Source organism: Coregonus clupeaformis, chromosome 15 (assembly GCF_020615455.1).
Source record: "Coregonus clupeaformis isolate EN_2021a chromosome 15, ASM2061545v1, whole genome shotgun sequence".
NCBI classification, from domain to species: Eukaryota; Metazoa; Chordata; class Actinopteri; order Salmoniformes; family Salmonidae; genus Coregonus; species Coregonus clupeaformis.
The window spans coordinates 62,487,169-62,501,894 of NC_059206.1; the positions used below are offsets into that span (position 1 = coordinate 62,487,169).

The 14,726-nt window shown below is 39.7% G+C and overlaps 1 pseudogene; it reads left to right on the forward strand.

Moving 5' to 3' along the window:
• The window catches only part of LOC121566274, a 49,153-nt pseudogene extending 37,261 nt beyond the window's left edge, over positions 1 to 11,892 (forward strand).
• Positions 11,893 to 14,726: the final 2,834 nt, after the last annotated feature.

The window sequence follows — 14,726 nt, forward strand, 5'->3', positions numbered from 1 at the left end:
CACCCCCATGCTTCACAGTAGGTATTTGGATGCAACTCAGCATTCTTTGTCCTCCAAACACGACGAGTTGAGTTTTTACCAAAAAGTTATATTTTGGTTTCATCTGACCATATGACATTCTCCCAATCCTCTTCTGGATCATCCAAATGCACTCTAGCAAACTTCAGACGGGCCTGGACTTAAGCAGGGGGACACGTCTGGCACTGCAGGATTTGAGTCCCTGGCGGCGTAGTGTGTTACTGATGGTAGGCTTTGTTACTTTGGTCCCAGCTCTCTGCAGGTCATTCACTAGGTCCCCCCGTGTGGTTCTGGGATTTTTGCTCACCGTTCTTGTGATCATTTTGACCCCACAGGGTGAGATCTTGCGTGGAGCCCCAGATCGAGGGAGATGATCAGTGGTCTTGTATGTCTTCCATTTCCTAATAATTGCTCCCACAGTTGATTTCTTCAAACCAAGCTGCTTACCTATTGCAGATTCAGTCTTCCCAGCCTGGTGCAGGTCTACAATTTTGTTTCTGGTGTCCTTTGACAGCTCTTTGGTCTTGGCCATAGTGGCGTTTGGAGTGTGACTGTTTGAGGTTGTGGACAGGTGTCTTTTATACTGATAACAAGTTCAAACAGGTGCCATTAATACAGGTAACGAGTGGAGGACAGAGGAGCCTCTTAAAGAAGAAGTTACAGGTCTGTGAGAGCCAGAAATCTTGCTTGTTTGTAGGTGACCAAATACTTATTTTCCACCATAATTTGCAAATAAATTCATTAAAAATCCTACAATGTGATTTTCTGGAAAGAAAATTCTCAATTTGTCTGTCATAGTTGACGTGTACCTATGATGAAAATTACAGGCCTCTCTCATCTTTTTAAGTGGAAGAACTTGCACAATTGGTGGCTGACTAAATAGTTTTTTCTCCCACTGTATATAGTAAATTTACTGAGCACTAGAACACAATATAGTCAATCTACTGAGGACCAGAACACTTAGGGTCACAATCTACTGAGCACTAGAACACTATATAGTCAATCTACTGAGCACTAGAACACATTATAGTCAATCTACTGAGCACTAGAACACTATATAGTCAATCTACTGAGCACTAGAACACAATATAGTCAATCTACTGAGCACTAGAACACAATATAGTCACAATCTACTGAGCACTAGGAACACTATATAAGTCAATCTACTGAGCACTAGAACACTATATAGTTAATCTACTGAGCACTAGAACACAATATAGTCAATCTACTGAGGACCAGAACACTTAGGGTCACAATCTACTGAGCACTAGAACACTATATAGTAAATCTACTGAGCACTAGAACACTATATAGTCAATCTACTGAGCATTAGAACACATTATAGTCAATCTACTGAGCACTAGAACACAATATAGTCACAATCTACTGAGCACTAGAACACTATATAGTCACAATCTACTGAGCACTAGAACACATTATAGTCAATCTACTGAGCACTAGAACACTATATAGTCAATCTACTGAGCACTAGAACACAATATAGTCAATCTACTGAGCACTAGAACACTATATAGTCAATCTACTGAGGACTAGAACACATTATAGTCACAATCTACTGAGCACTAGAACACTATATAGTCAATCTACTGAGCACTAGAACACAATATAGTCAATCTACTGAGCACTAGAACACTATATAGTCAATCTACTGAGGACTAGAACACAATATAGTCACAATCTACTGAGCACTAGAACACTATATAGTCAATCTACTGAGCACTAGAACACAATATAGTCAATCTACTGAGCACTAGAACACTATATAGTCACAATCTACTAAGCACTAGAACACTATATAGTCACAATCTACTGAGCACTAGAACACAATATAGTCACAATCTACTGAGCACTAGAACACTATATAGTCAATCTACTGAGCACTAGAACACTATATAGTAAATCTACTGAGCACTAGAACACAATATAGTCAATCTACTGAGGACCAGAACACTTAGGGTCACAATCTACTGAGCACTAGAACACTATATAGTAAATCTACTGAGCACTAGAACACTATATAGTCAATCTACTGAGCATTAGAACACTATATAGTCAATCTACTGAGCACTAGAACACTATTTAGTCAATCTACTGAGCACTAGAACACTAGTAGTCAATCTACTGAGCACTAGAACACATTATAGTCAATCTACTGAGCACTAGAACACAATATAGTCACAATCTACTGAGCACTAGAACACTATATAGTCACAATCTACTGAGCACTAGAACACATTATAGTCAATCTACTGAGCACTAGAACACAATATAGTCAATCTACTTAGCACTAGAACACATTATAGTCAATCTACTGAGCACTAGAACACATTATAGTCAATCTACTGAGCACTAGAACACTATATAGTCAATCTACTGAGCACTAGAACACAATATAGTCACAATCTACTGAGCATTAGAACACTTTATAGTCAATCTACTGAGCACTAGAACACTATTTAGTCAATCTACTGAGCACTAGAACACATTATAGTCAATCTACTGAGCACTAGAACACATTATAGTCAATCTACTGAGCACTAGAACACAATATAGTCACAATCTACTGAGCACTAGAACACTATATAGTCACAATCTACTGAGCACTAGAACACATTATAGTCAATCTACTGAGCACTAGAACACTATATAGTCAATCTACTGAGCACTAGAACACAATATAGTCAATCTACTGAGCACTAGAACACTATATAGTCAATCTACTGAGGACTAGAACACAATATAGTCACAATCTACTGAGCACTAGAACACTATATAGTCAATCTACTGAGCACTAGAACACAATATAGTCAATCTACTGAGCACTAGAACACTATATAGTCAATCTACTGAGGACTAGAACACAATATAGTCACAATCTACTGAGCACTAGAACACTATATAGTCAATCTACTGAGCACTAGAACACAATATAGTCAATCTACTGAGCACTAGAACACTATATAGTCACAATCTACTGAGCACTAGAACACTATATAGTCACAATCTACTGAGCACTAGAACACAATATAATCACAATCTACTGAGCACAAGAACACTATATAGTCACAATCTACTGAGCACTAGAACACTATATAGTAAATCTACTGAGCACTAGAACACTATATAGTCAATCTACTGAGGACCAGAACACTTAGGGTCACAATCTACTGAGCACTAGAACACTATATAGTCAATCTACTGAGCACTAGAACACATTATAGTCACAATCTACTGAGCAATAGAACACTATATAGTCAATCTACTGAGCACTAGAACACATTATAGTCAATCTACTGAGCACTAGAACACAATATAGTCACAATCTACGGAGCATTAGAACACTATATAGTCAATCTACTGAGCACTAGAACACTATATAGTCAATCTACTGAGCACTAGAACACAATATAGTCACAATCTACTGAGCACTAGAACACTATATAGTCAATCTACTGAGCACTAGAACACATTATAGTCAATCTACTGAGCACTAGAACACATTATAGTCAATCTACTGAGCACTAGAACACATTATAGTCAATCTACTGAGCACTAGAACACTATATAGTCAATCTACTGAGCACTAGAACACAATATAGTCACAATCTACTGAGCACTAGAACACTACAGTGGGGAAAAAAAGTATTTAGTCAGCCACCAATTGTGCAAGTTCTCCCACTTAAAAAGATGAGAGAGGCCTGTAATTTTCATCATAGGTACACGTCAACTATGACAGACAAAATTGAGGATTTTTGGTGGAAAATAAGTAGTTGGTCAATAACAAAAGTTTCTCAATACTTTGTTATATACCCTTTGTTGGCAATGACACAGGTCAAACGTTTTCTGTAAGTCTTCACAAGGTTTTCACACACTGTTGCTGGTATTTTGGCCCATTCCTCCATGCAGATCTCCTCTAGAGCAGTGATGTTTTGGGGCTGTCGCTGGGCAACACAGGACTTTCAACTCCTCCAAAGATTTTCTATGGGGTTGAGATCTGGGACTGGCTAGGCCACTCCAGGATCTTGAAATGCTTCTTACGAAGCCACTCCTTCGTTGCCGGGCGGTGTGTTTGGGATCATTGTCATGCTGAAAGACCCAGCCGACGTTTCATCTTCAATGCCCTTGCTGATGGAAGGAGGTTTTCACTCAAAATCTCACGATACATGGCCCCATTCATTCTTTCCTTTACACGGATCAGTCGTCCTGGTCCCTTTGCAGAAAAACAGCCCCCAAAGCACGATGTTTCCACCCCATGCTTCACAGTAGGTATTTGGATGCAACTCAGCATTCTTTGTCCTCCAAACACGACGAGTTGAGTTTTTACCAAAAAGTTATATTTTGGTTTCATCTGACCATATGACATTCTCCCAATCCTCTTCTGGATCATCCAAATGCACTCTAGCAAACTTCAGACGGGCCTGGACTTAAGCAGGGGGACATCGTCTGGCACTGCAGGATTTGAGTCCTGGCCGGCGTAGTGTGTTACTGATGGTAAGCTTTGTTACTTTGGTCCCAGCTCTCTGCAGGTCATTCACTAGGTCCCCCCGTGTGGTTCTGGGATTTTTGCTCCGTTCTTGTGATCATTTTTGACCCCACAGGGTGAGATCTTGCGTGGGAGCCCCAGATCGAGGGAGATGATCAGTGGTCTTGTATGTCTTCCATTTCCTAATAATTGCTCCCACAGTTGATTTCTTCAAACCAAGCTGCTTACCTATTGCAGATTCAGTCTTCCCAGCCTGGTGCAGGTCTACAATTTTGTTTCTGGTGTCCTTTGACAGCTCTTTGGTCTTGGCCATAGTGGCGTTTGGAGTGTGACTGTTTGAGGTTGTGGACAGGTGTCTTTTATACTGATAACAAGTTCAAACAGGTGCCATTAATACAGGTAACGAGTGGAGGACAGAGGAGCCTCTTAAAGAAGAAGTTACAGGTCTGTGGAGCCAGAAATCTTGCTTGTTTGTAGGTGACCAAATACTTATTTTCCACCATAATTTGCAAATAAATTCATTAAAAAATCCTACAATGTGATTTTCTGGAAAGAAAATTCTCAATTTGTCTGTCATAGTTGACGTGTACCTATGATGAAAAATTACAGGCCTCTCTCATCTTTTTTAAGTGGGAAGAACTTGCACAATTGGTGGCTGACTAAATAGTTTTTTCTCCCACTGTATATAGTAAATCTACTGAGCACTAGAACACAATATAGTCACAATCTACTGAGGACCAGAACACTTAGGGTCACAATCTACTGAGCACTAGAACACTATATAGTCAATCTACTGAGCACTAGAACACATTATAGTCAATCTACTGAGCACTAGAACACTATATAGTCAATCTACTGAGCACTAGAACACAATATAGTCAATCTACTGAGCACTAGAACACAATATAGTCACAATCTACTGAGCACTAGAACACTATATAGTCAATCTACTGAGCACTAGAACACTATATAGTTAATCTACTGAGCACTAGAACACAATATAGTCAATCTACTGAGGACCAGAACACTTAGGGTCACAATCTACTGAGCACTAGAACACTATATAGTAAATCTACTGAGCACTAGAACACTATATAGTCAATCTACTGAGCACTAGAACACAATATAGTCAATCTACTGAGCACTAGAACACAATATAGTCACAATCTACTGAGCACTAGAACACTATATAGTCACAATCTACTGAGCACTAGAACACATTATAGTCAATCTACTGAGCACTAGAACACTATATAGTCAATCTACTGAGCACTAGAACACAATATAGTCAATCTACTGAGCACTAGAACACTATATAGTCAATCTACTGAGGACTAGAACACATTATAGTCAATCTACTGAGCACTAGAACACTATATAGTCAATCTACTGAGCACTAGAACACAATATAGTCAATCTACTGAGCACTAGAACACTATATAGTCAATCTACTGAGGACTAGAACACAATATAGTCACAATCTACTGAGCACTAGAACACTATATAGTCAATCTACTGAGCACTAGAACACAATATAGTCAATCTACTGAGCACTAGAACACTATATAGTCAATCTACTGAGCACTAGAACACAATATAGTCACAATCTACTGAGCACTAGAACACAATATAGTCACAATCTACTGAGCACTAGAACACTATATAGTCAATCTACTGAGCACTAGAACACTATATAGTAAATCTACTGAGCACTAGAACACAATATAGTCAATCTACTGAGGACCAGAACACTTAGGGTCACAATCTACTGAGCACTAGAACACTATATAGTCAATCTACTGAGCACTAGAACACTATATAGTCAATCTACTGAGCATTAGAACACTATATAGTCAATCTACTGAGCACTAGAACACTATTTAGTCAATCTACTGAGCACTAGAACACATTATAGTCAATCTACTGAGCACTAGAACACATTATAGTCAATCTACTGAGCACTAGAACACAATATAGTCACAATCTACTGAGCACTAGAACACTATATAGTCACAATCTACTGAGCACTAGAACACATTATAGTCAATCTACTGAGCACTAGAACACAATATAGTCAATCTACTTAGCACTAGAACACATTATAGTCAATCTACTGAGCACTAGAACACATTATAGTCAATCTACTGAGCACTAGAACACTATATAGTCAATCTACTGAGCACTAGAACACAATATAGTCAATCTACTGAGCACTAGAACACTATATAGTCAATCTACTGAGGACTAGAACACAATATAGTCACAATCTACTGAGCACTAGAACACTATATAGTCAATCTACTGAGCACTAGAACACAATATAGTCAATCTACTGAGCACTAGAACACTATATAGTCAATCTACTGAGGACTAGAACACAATATAGTCACAATCTACTGAGCACTAGAACACTATATAGTCAATCTACTGAGCACTAGAACACAATATAGTCAATCTACTGAGCACTAGAACACAATATAGTCACAATCTACTGAGCACTAGAACACAATATAGTCACAATCTACTGAGCACTAGAACACTATATAGTCACAATCTACTGAGCACTAGAACACTATATAGTCACAATCTACTGAGCACTAGAACACTATATAGTAAATCTACTGAGCACTAGAACACTATATAGTCAATCTACTGAGGACCAGAACACTTAGGGTCACAATCTACTGAGCACTAGAACACTATATAGTCAATCTACTGAGCGCTGGAACACATTATAGTCAATCTACTGAGCACTAGAACACTATATAGTCAATCTACTGAGCACTAGAACACATTATAGTCAATCTACTGAGCACTAGAACACAATATAGTCACAATCTACTGAGCACTAGAACACTATATAGTCAATCTACTGAGCACTAGAACACAATATAGTCAATCTACTGAGCACTAGAACACAATATAGTCACAATCTACTGAGCACTAGAACACAATATAGTCAATCTACTGAGCACTAGAACACATTATAGTCAATCTACTGAGCACTAGAACACATTATAGTCAATCTACTGAGCACTAGAACACATTATAGTCAATCTACTGAGCACTAGAACACTATATAGTCAATCTACTGAGCACTAGAACACAATATAGTCACAATCTACTGAGCATTAAAACACTTTATAGTCAATCTACTGAGCACTAGAACACTATTTAGTCAATCTACTGAGCACTAGAACACATTATAGTCAATCTACTGAGCACTAGAACACATTATAGTCAATCTACTGAGCACTAGAACACAATATAGTCACAATCTACTGAGCACTAGAACACTATATAGTCACAATCTACTGAGCACTAGAACACATTATAGTCAATCTACTGAGCACTAGAACACTATATAGTCAATCTACTGAGGACCAGAACACTTAGGGTCACAATCTACTGAGCACTAGAACACTATATAGTCAATCTACTGAGCACTGGAACACATTATAGTCAATCTACTGAGCACTAGAACACATTATAGTCAATCTACTGAGCACTAGAACACAATATAGTCACAATGTACTGAGCACTAGAACACTATATAGTCAATCTACTGAGCACTAGAACACTATATAGTCAATCTACTGAAAACTAGAACACTATATAGTCAATCTACTGAGCACTAGAACACAATATAGTCAATCTACTGAGCACTAGAACACTATATAGTCACAATCTACTGAGCACTAGAACACAATATAGTCAATCTACTGAGCACTAGAACACATTATAGTCAATCTACTGAGCACTAGAACACAATATAGTCACAATCTACTGAGCACTAGAACACTATATAGTCACAATCTACTGAGCACTAGAACACTATATAGTAAATCTACTGAGGACTAGAACACAATATAGTCAATCTACTGAGCACTAGAACACTATATAGTCAATCTACTGAGCACTGGAACACATTATAGTCAATCTACTGAGCACTGGAACACATTATAGTCAATCTACTGAGCACTAGAACACAATATAGTCACAATCTACTGAGCACTAGAACACTATATAGTCAATCTACTGAGCACTAGAACACTATATAGTCAATCTACTGAGCACTAGAACACAATATAGTCACAATCTACTGAGCACTAGAACACTATATAGTCAATCTACTGAGCACTAGAACACTATATAGTCACAATTACTGAGCATAGAACACAATATAGTCAATCTACTGCTCAGTAGATTGACTATATAGTGTTCTAGTGCTCAGTAGATTTACTATATAGTGTTCTAGTGCTCAGTAGTGTGATTATATTGTGTTCTAGTGCTCAGTAGATTGACATATAGTGTTCTAGTGCTCAGTAGATTGACTATATTGTGTTCCAGTGCTCAGTAGATTGACTATATAGTGTTCCTAGTGCTCAGTAGATGTGACTATATTGTGTTCTGAGTCCTCACTAGATTGACTTTATAGTGTTTAGTGCTCAGTAGATTTACTATATGTGTTCTAGTGCTCAGTAGATTGACTATATAGTGTTCTAGTGCTTCAGTAGATTGACTATATGTTCTAGTGCTCAGTAGATTGTGACTATATAGTGTTCTAGTGCTCAGTAGATTGACTATATAGTGTTCTAGTGCTCAGTAGATTGTGACTATATAGTGTTCTAGTGCTCAGTAGATTGACTATATTGTGTTCTAGTGCTCAGTAGATTGTGACTATATAGTGTTCTAGTGCTCAGTAGATTGTGACTATATTGTGTTCTAGTGCTCAGTAGATTGTGACTATATAGTGTTCTAGTGCTCAGTAGATTGTGACTATATTGTGTTCTAGTGCTCAGTAGATTGACTATATAGTGTTCTAGTGCTCAGTAGATTGTGACTATATAGTGTTCTAGTGCTCATATATAGTCTATATAGTCACAATCTACTGATCCAAATGCATTAATGCAATGTAGTGAAGACATGACAATTCGGCATCAACTGTGTGTACGTGTGTGTATTTGCGCCCCCTGTAGTCGGAGTCGTACCAGGAAGACATCTACCCCATGACGGCGGCGAGCACTGCCGCCATGTCGGCCGAGGAGTGGCTCAGTGGCATGGACAAAGGTCAGAGATCACCACCACAGAGAGAGGGTGGTCGTAGGGATGGGCAGGTGTATCGTGTGCTGTTTTTCCATAGTTTAATAACTTGAATTATGCAATGAGGAAACTGCAATACAAAAGCACGAGTAGCTGGCTATGCTGAGGAAATGCAGAACTGTATTTAAAAGGGATTTGTACATTATCAGTAGTATACGTTTATTCAAGGGATATTTATACATGATGTATCGAAAAGTGTATAGTGTATTTCAATATGATCAGAATAAGGATTATCAGTATAAGGGGTCAGCCATCAGACATGCAGGCGCTTTAATTTACAGCAAGGTTACAATGCTGTCTCTCCATCTAAGATCCTAATAGAGCCTAATGCTGGATATTAGTTCTCCATTTGAGATAACATGTATTCCATTTGCTCCTCCCTTTAGCTGACCATGAAATCTGTTTACCTACAGTAGTTGCAGACCTGGGTTCAAATAGTATTTGAAATCTTTCAAATATTTTGAGCGTTTTGCTTTAGCCTGCCAGGAGTACCAGATGGGCCGGGTTTGCGGTTTTGATACTATTCTATTGGTTCCATTGCGTCAGGCAAACTCAATCGAGCCCAGTTGAAGTATTTCAAATAGTGTTTGAACCCAGGTCTGCCTAGACGCCTCAGCTGCATCCTATTTGCTCCTCTACAAGATGTGACATTCTCATTTGTCATGTGAATGGCCAGGAAGTTGTCCATTATGCATCATTCGTACGATATCTATCTACCCTGCAATGTCCTGTGCAAAGAAGACCCTACAAAGTTTATATTATATTGTCCTCTATCATGTCTTTGAACCTGGATTTGGTTATAAATTGTGTTCGTAATTCAACATTTCTGCTGTTAAATAATATATACAGTACCAGTCAAAATTTTTGACACACCTACTCATTCAAGGGTTTTTCTTTATTTTTACTATTTTCTACTTTGTAGAATAATAATGAAGACATCAAAACGCATTAAGAAGGAAAGAAATTCCACAAATTAACTTTTAAGAAGGCACACCTGTTAATTTAAATGCATTCCATGTGACTACCTCATGATGCTGGTTGAGAGAATGCCAAGAGTGTGCAAAGCTGTCATCAAGGCAAAGGGTGGCTATTTGAAGAATCTCAAATATAAAATATATTTTGATTTGTTTAACACTTTTTGGGTTACTACATAATTCCATATGTGTTATTTCATAGTTTTGATGTCTTCACTATTATTCTACAATGTAAAAAAAAAAAAATGTAATAAAGAAAAACCCTTGAATGAGTAGGTGTGTCCAAACTTTTGACTGGTGCTGTATATATGTTGACCTTCAAATAGATCTCGACAACAATAGCATTGTGTTGTGTTATCATCAACCAACCATATGTGAGACAGTAAGAACGTAATCATTACATCATGTTTGCTCGCTCACCTTCCACCTCCACTAGGCCCGGTGCTCCAGTCCCTGAAGCCTGGGAGTCGAGTACCAGACTCCTACACAGAGCTGAGCTCCGGCCTGGGCAGCAAGGGGCTGGGCAACTCCCTGGGCAACCGGAGGTCCCAGAGCCGGCCAGGCCAACTGCAGCTGGCATACATCCAGGACCAGCTGGGCAACAAGGAGGGCAAGGAGGGCAAGAGTAAGACCTCTGTCAGCAACGGACAGGACCCCACGCTCTGCTCACCTCCCAAAACAGAGAACGAGGTATGGGGCGGTTTCGATGTGAGTTACCCAGCCTGGCTGTATACCATTCTACTCTGGGTCGGGGAATGTTTATTGTAGGGTAGGGTAGGGTAGGAGTTTTTTAGGTGACTATATAGGGTCAGAAAAGATCCTGGCCCTAGTCTTGCACTCACCCACATTTTTTCTCAATGTGTGTTCTGTGCGTGTGTGTGTGTGTGTGTGTGTGTGTGTGTGTGTGTGTGTGTGTGTGTGTGTGTGTGTGTGTGTGTGTGTGTGTGTGTGTGTGTGTGTGTGTGTGTGTGTGTGGGTCTGTCTGTCTGTGTGTGTGTGTGTGTGTGTGTGTGTGTTCGTGTGTGTGTGTGTGTGTGTGTGTGTGTGTGTGTGTGTGTGTGTGTGTGTGTTCTGTGCGTGTGTGTGTGTGTGTGTGTGTGTGTGTGTGTGTGTGTGTGTGTGTGTGTGTGTGTGTGTGTGTGTGCAGCTGCGTCTGAAGTTCCACAAGCAGCAGGAGGAGATCCGGCTCTGGGAGATGCTCAACCAGAGGGACGTACGCATCAAGCAGCTGGAGCTGGAGATCAACAACGTGAGGAATTCCCAGGGCTCGCACTGAGAAGAGGCTCCCCTTGCCCCCCCGCTCGTACCAAGCCACCATCACCTCTCCTGGGCTACTCTCTGACCACCCCCTCCCCGCTCTCTCATCCCGGGGGTCTCACTGCAATGAACACCCCTCTACCCCTTCGACCTCACCTTCCTTACCCTAAAGACAAAGCCTGTCTCTGTCTCATCTCAGAACACTACCTGTCTCTGTGGATGGGTCAAAGCCTCACCAAGGCTTCCCTTGGCGCACATGTCCCCCATATATGTACATACACCCATAGACTCTGTCACTTCTCAATATGTAACATATTTTAATGCTACCGCATCACTATACATGTGCACCCTGTGTCCCTCTCCCCGCTCCCCTCCCCAAAGTCTGTTTTAGTTTTTCCTTTTGTACACTTCAGAGCTATGCAAGTTGGATGTATTTTTGTTTTGTTTTTGTCATAAACAAAATCTTTATGCCCTTTTTATTAGAAAAATTATGATAAAAATATGTACGTGCCTGTCTTAAAAGTATGGTGTGGTTGTCTGCTGGTTATTTGAATGTTGTCTGGATGGGAGCAGATGTCACACATGATTGTAAGATACACTGAATTTATTTTCTACGCTTTGTGATTTTGCATATTTAAACTACTGTACGTGGATGGATGGATGCTGGTGGAGATGTCTAGAATGACAGAAAATATGTGAGAGGGAAAGAGACGTGCTTAATTTTGTATATACTGAGTAAATGGGGGGGGGTACGACATTAAGGTCTTTTGCATTTAAAGGTAGACTCAGCTAAGGGCGTTGAAGCGTGAAGCTAAACTACTCTGCTTATTTGGTCCCGCTACCACGGTGTTAACAGTGTGAAGCGAACCCGTGCACATACACTCTATACTGTGTGAGAGCGAAGTCTTGCATCTCGCTCATCTCAATATCTGCGGTGCTGCTCGTGGCAACGTCATTCCGCTGAGTCTACCTTTTAATGAAGCTGCGTTTTAATGACTGGTAAACTGGTGAAAGATCAATCAACTGAAAGAACAATCGTTGCCCAGCAGCTTTTAAATACGCCAATTATTATTATTTTACCCAAAAAGCAGCCAAGGGAATCTCACTTGTCGTTTTAAAATTGCATTTATTTTTCTGTTTGTTTTTGATTTGTGGACAAGAAAAAGTAGCCGTATGTATGGGATGATGACCAATTACAGAGGCATGTTTTCACACCAGTGGCCACAGCTCTCTGCATCAGGCGCCCCACTTACTATGTCCAACGCTATCAGAGAACACACACACACCACATCATGTAGGAAGTGGGTTGGTAAGGCACACAAAGTTTTACTGTTTCACTGTCTGTTTGGTGCTGGTCCATCCGTTTTCATTGTTCGAAGCCACTGTGTAAAAGTAGGAATGATAAAAAAAAAAAGGCTTTGAATGACCCTCAAAAAGCCATTGTGTAATATATGACATAACAGGGAACTTAATAAATATGTTGCCAATGTTGTTCATTTGTATGTGCTTACCCAAGTGATTGGGTTGTTGCTTGAAAACAACAAAGGAAACAGTGAAAGGCAATATATGTGTTTGGAGCAGGCTAATGTAGAACTTTCAGGATAACACTAAGCCTTTGTTTTTGATATGATGTCCATTGTTTTTGTGCTGCACAAGAGAGGAGGCTGGTAGGAGGATCTATAGGAGGACATGCTCATTGTAATAGCTGGAATGGAATGAATGTAACAGAGTCAAACATGTGGTTTCCATATGTTTTATGTGTTTGATATCATTCCATTTATTACATTCCAGCCATTACAATGAGCCCATCCTCCTATAGCTCCTCCCACCAGCCTCCTCTGCTGCACAAGTACTTACTTGGTGGTTCATAATAGTTAAAATGGAAAAATACTATGCCAAGGAATGGGATTGGAACTACTCTGTAATTGTGCATCATAATATGTTAGGAGTTAGACAATCAGAGACCCCCTGTCCAAAGAAAAGCAAGAGCCCAACGTTTAACTGTATTTGAATATAACGACAATTTACACAAGACCAATGGCAAACATCAAGCACGACACACATGTGCTAAAAGATCACTGTGAGCGGCATCTGTGAGCTATTCAACACTTGTGAGCAGGCATCTAGAGAAGACATCCCCTATTCCTATAGACAGCACTACTTTTGACTGGTCAAAGAACAGCATGAAGTCAAACTAACCATTGTCACCGCTATTATTTATGAATAACACATTAACATGTAACTGCATACTGTACCAGTCAAAAGTTTGGACACATCTACTCATTCAAGGGTTTAATATTGCACTAAGTGGGCCAGGGCACCTGCAATGTGTTTGGTTTTAGCCATATTGTTCAGCTCATATATGCTATTGTATGTAGGCCAATGTAGCTCAGTCCGAGTATTGCCATTGAAGGGTAATATTTCTAAATGGGACTTGACTGAATGGAGTCACTACTTGGCTAATGACACCTTAGGGAAGACAATCTCAGAAACAATCCGAAAACCGACTGTTATTGTAATCCTGATGGTCATTGTAGAGTCCATGTAGTCTATCTTGTCCAGCTAGCTTGGCATGTGTACTTTAGCAATGGGTCTCTGGGTCTTTTGTAGACCTTTTGCATTTACTGCCAACTACAATGGCCAGATATCTGGCCATCACATCCTTGTACTACTACTTTGGTGCTGCGCGGACTTAGGCCTCTTTAAGCATTGTAGACTTCACCAGCTACTGTATCCTATTTTTTCTTCAGAAAAGATACGGTCAAGACCAAATCACAAAGTCCATTCAAGGGATTTTAAATCCCTAAACTGTGTGTGTGTCCCATTTTACATTTTTACAGAAGCAATATTTTAGCAGTAGAAAGAGCAGT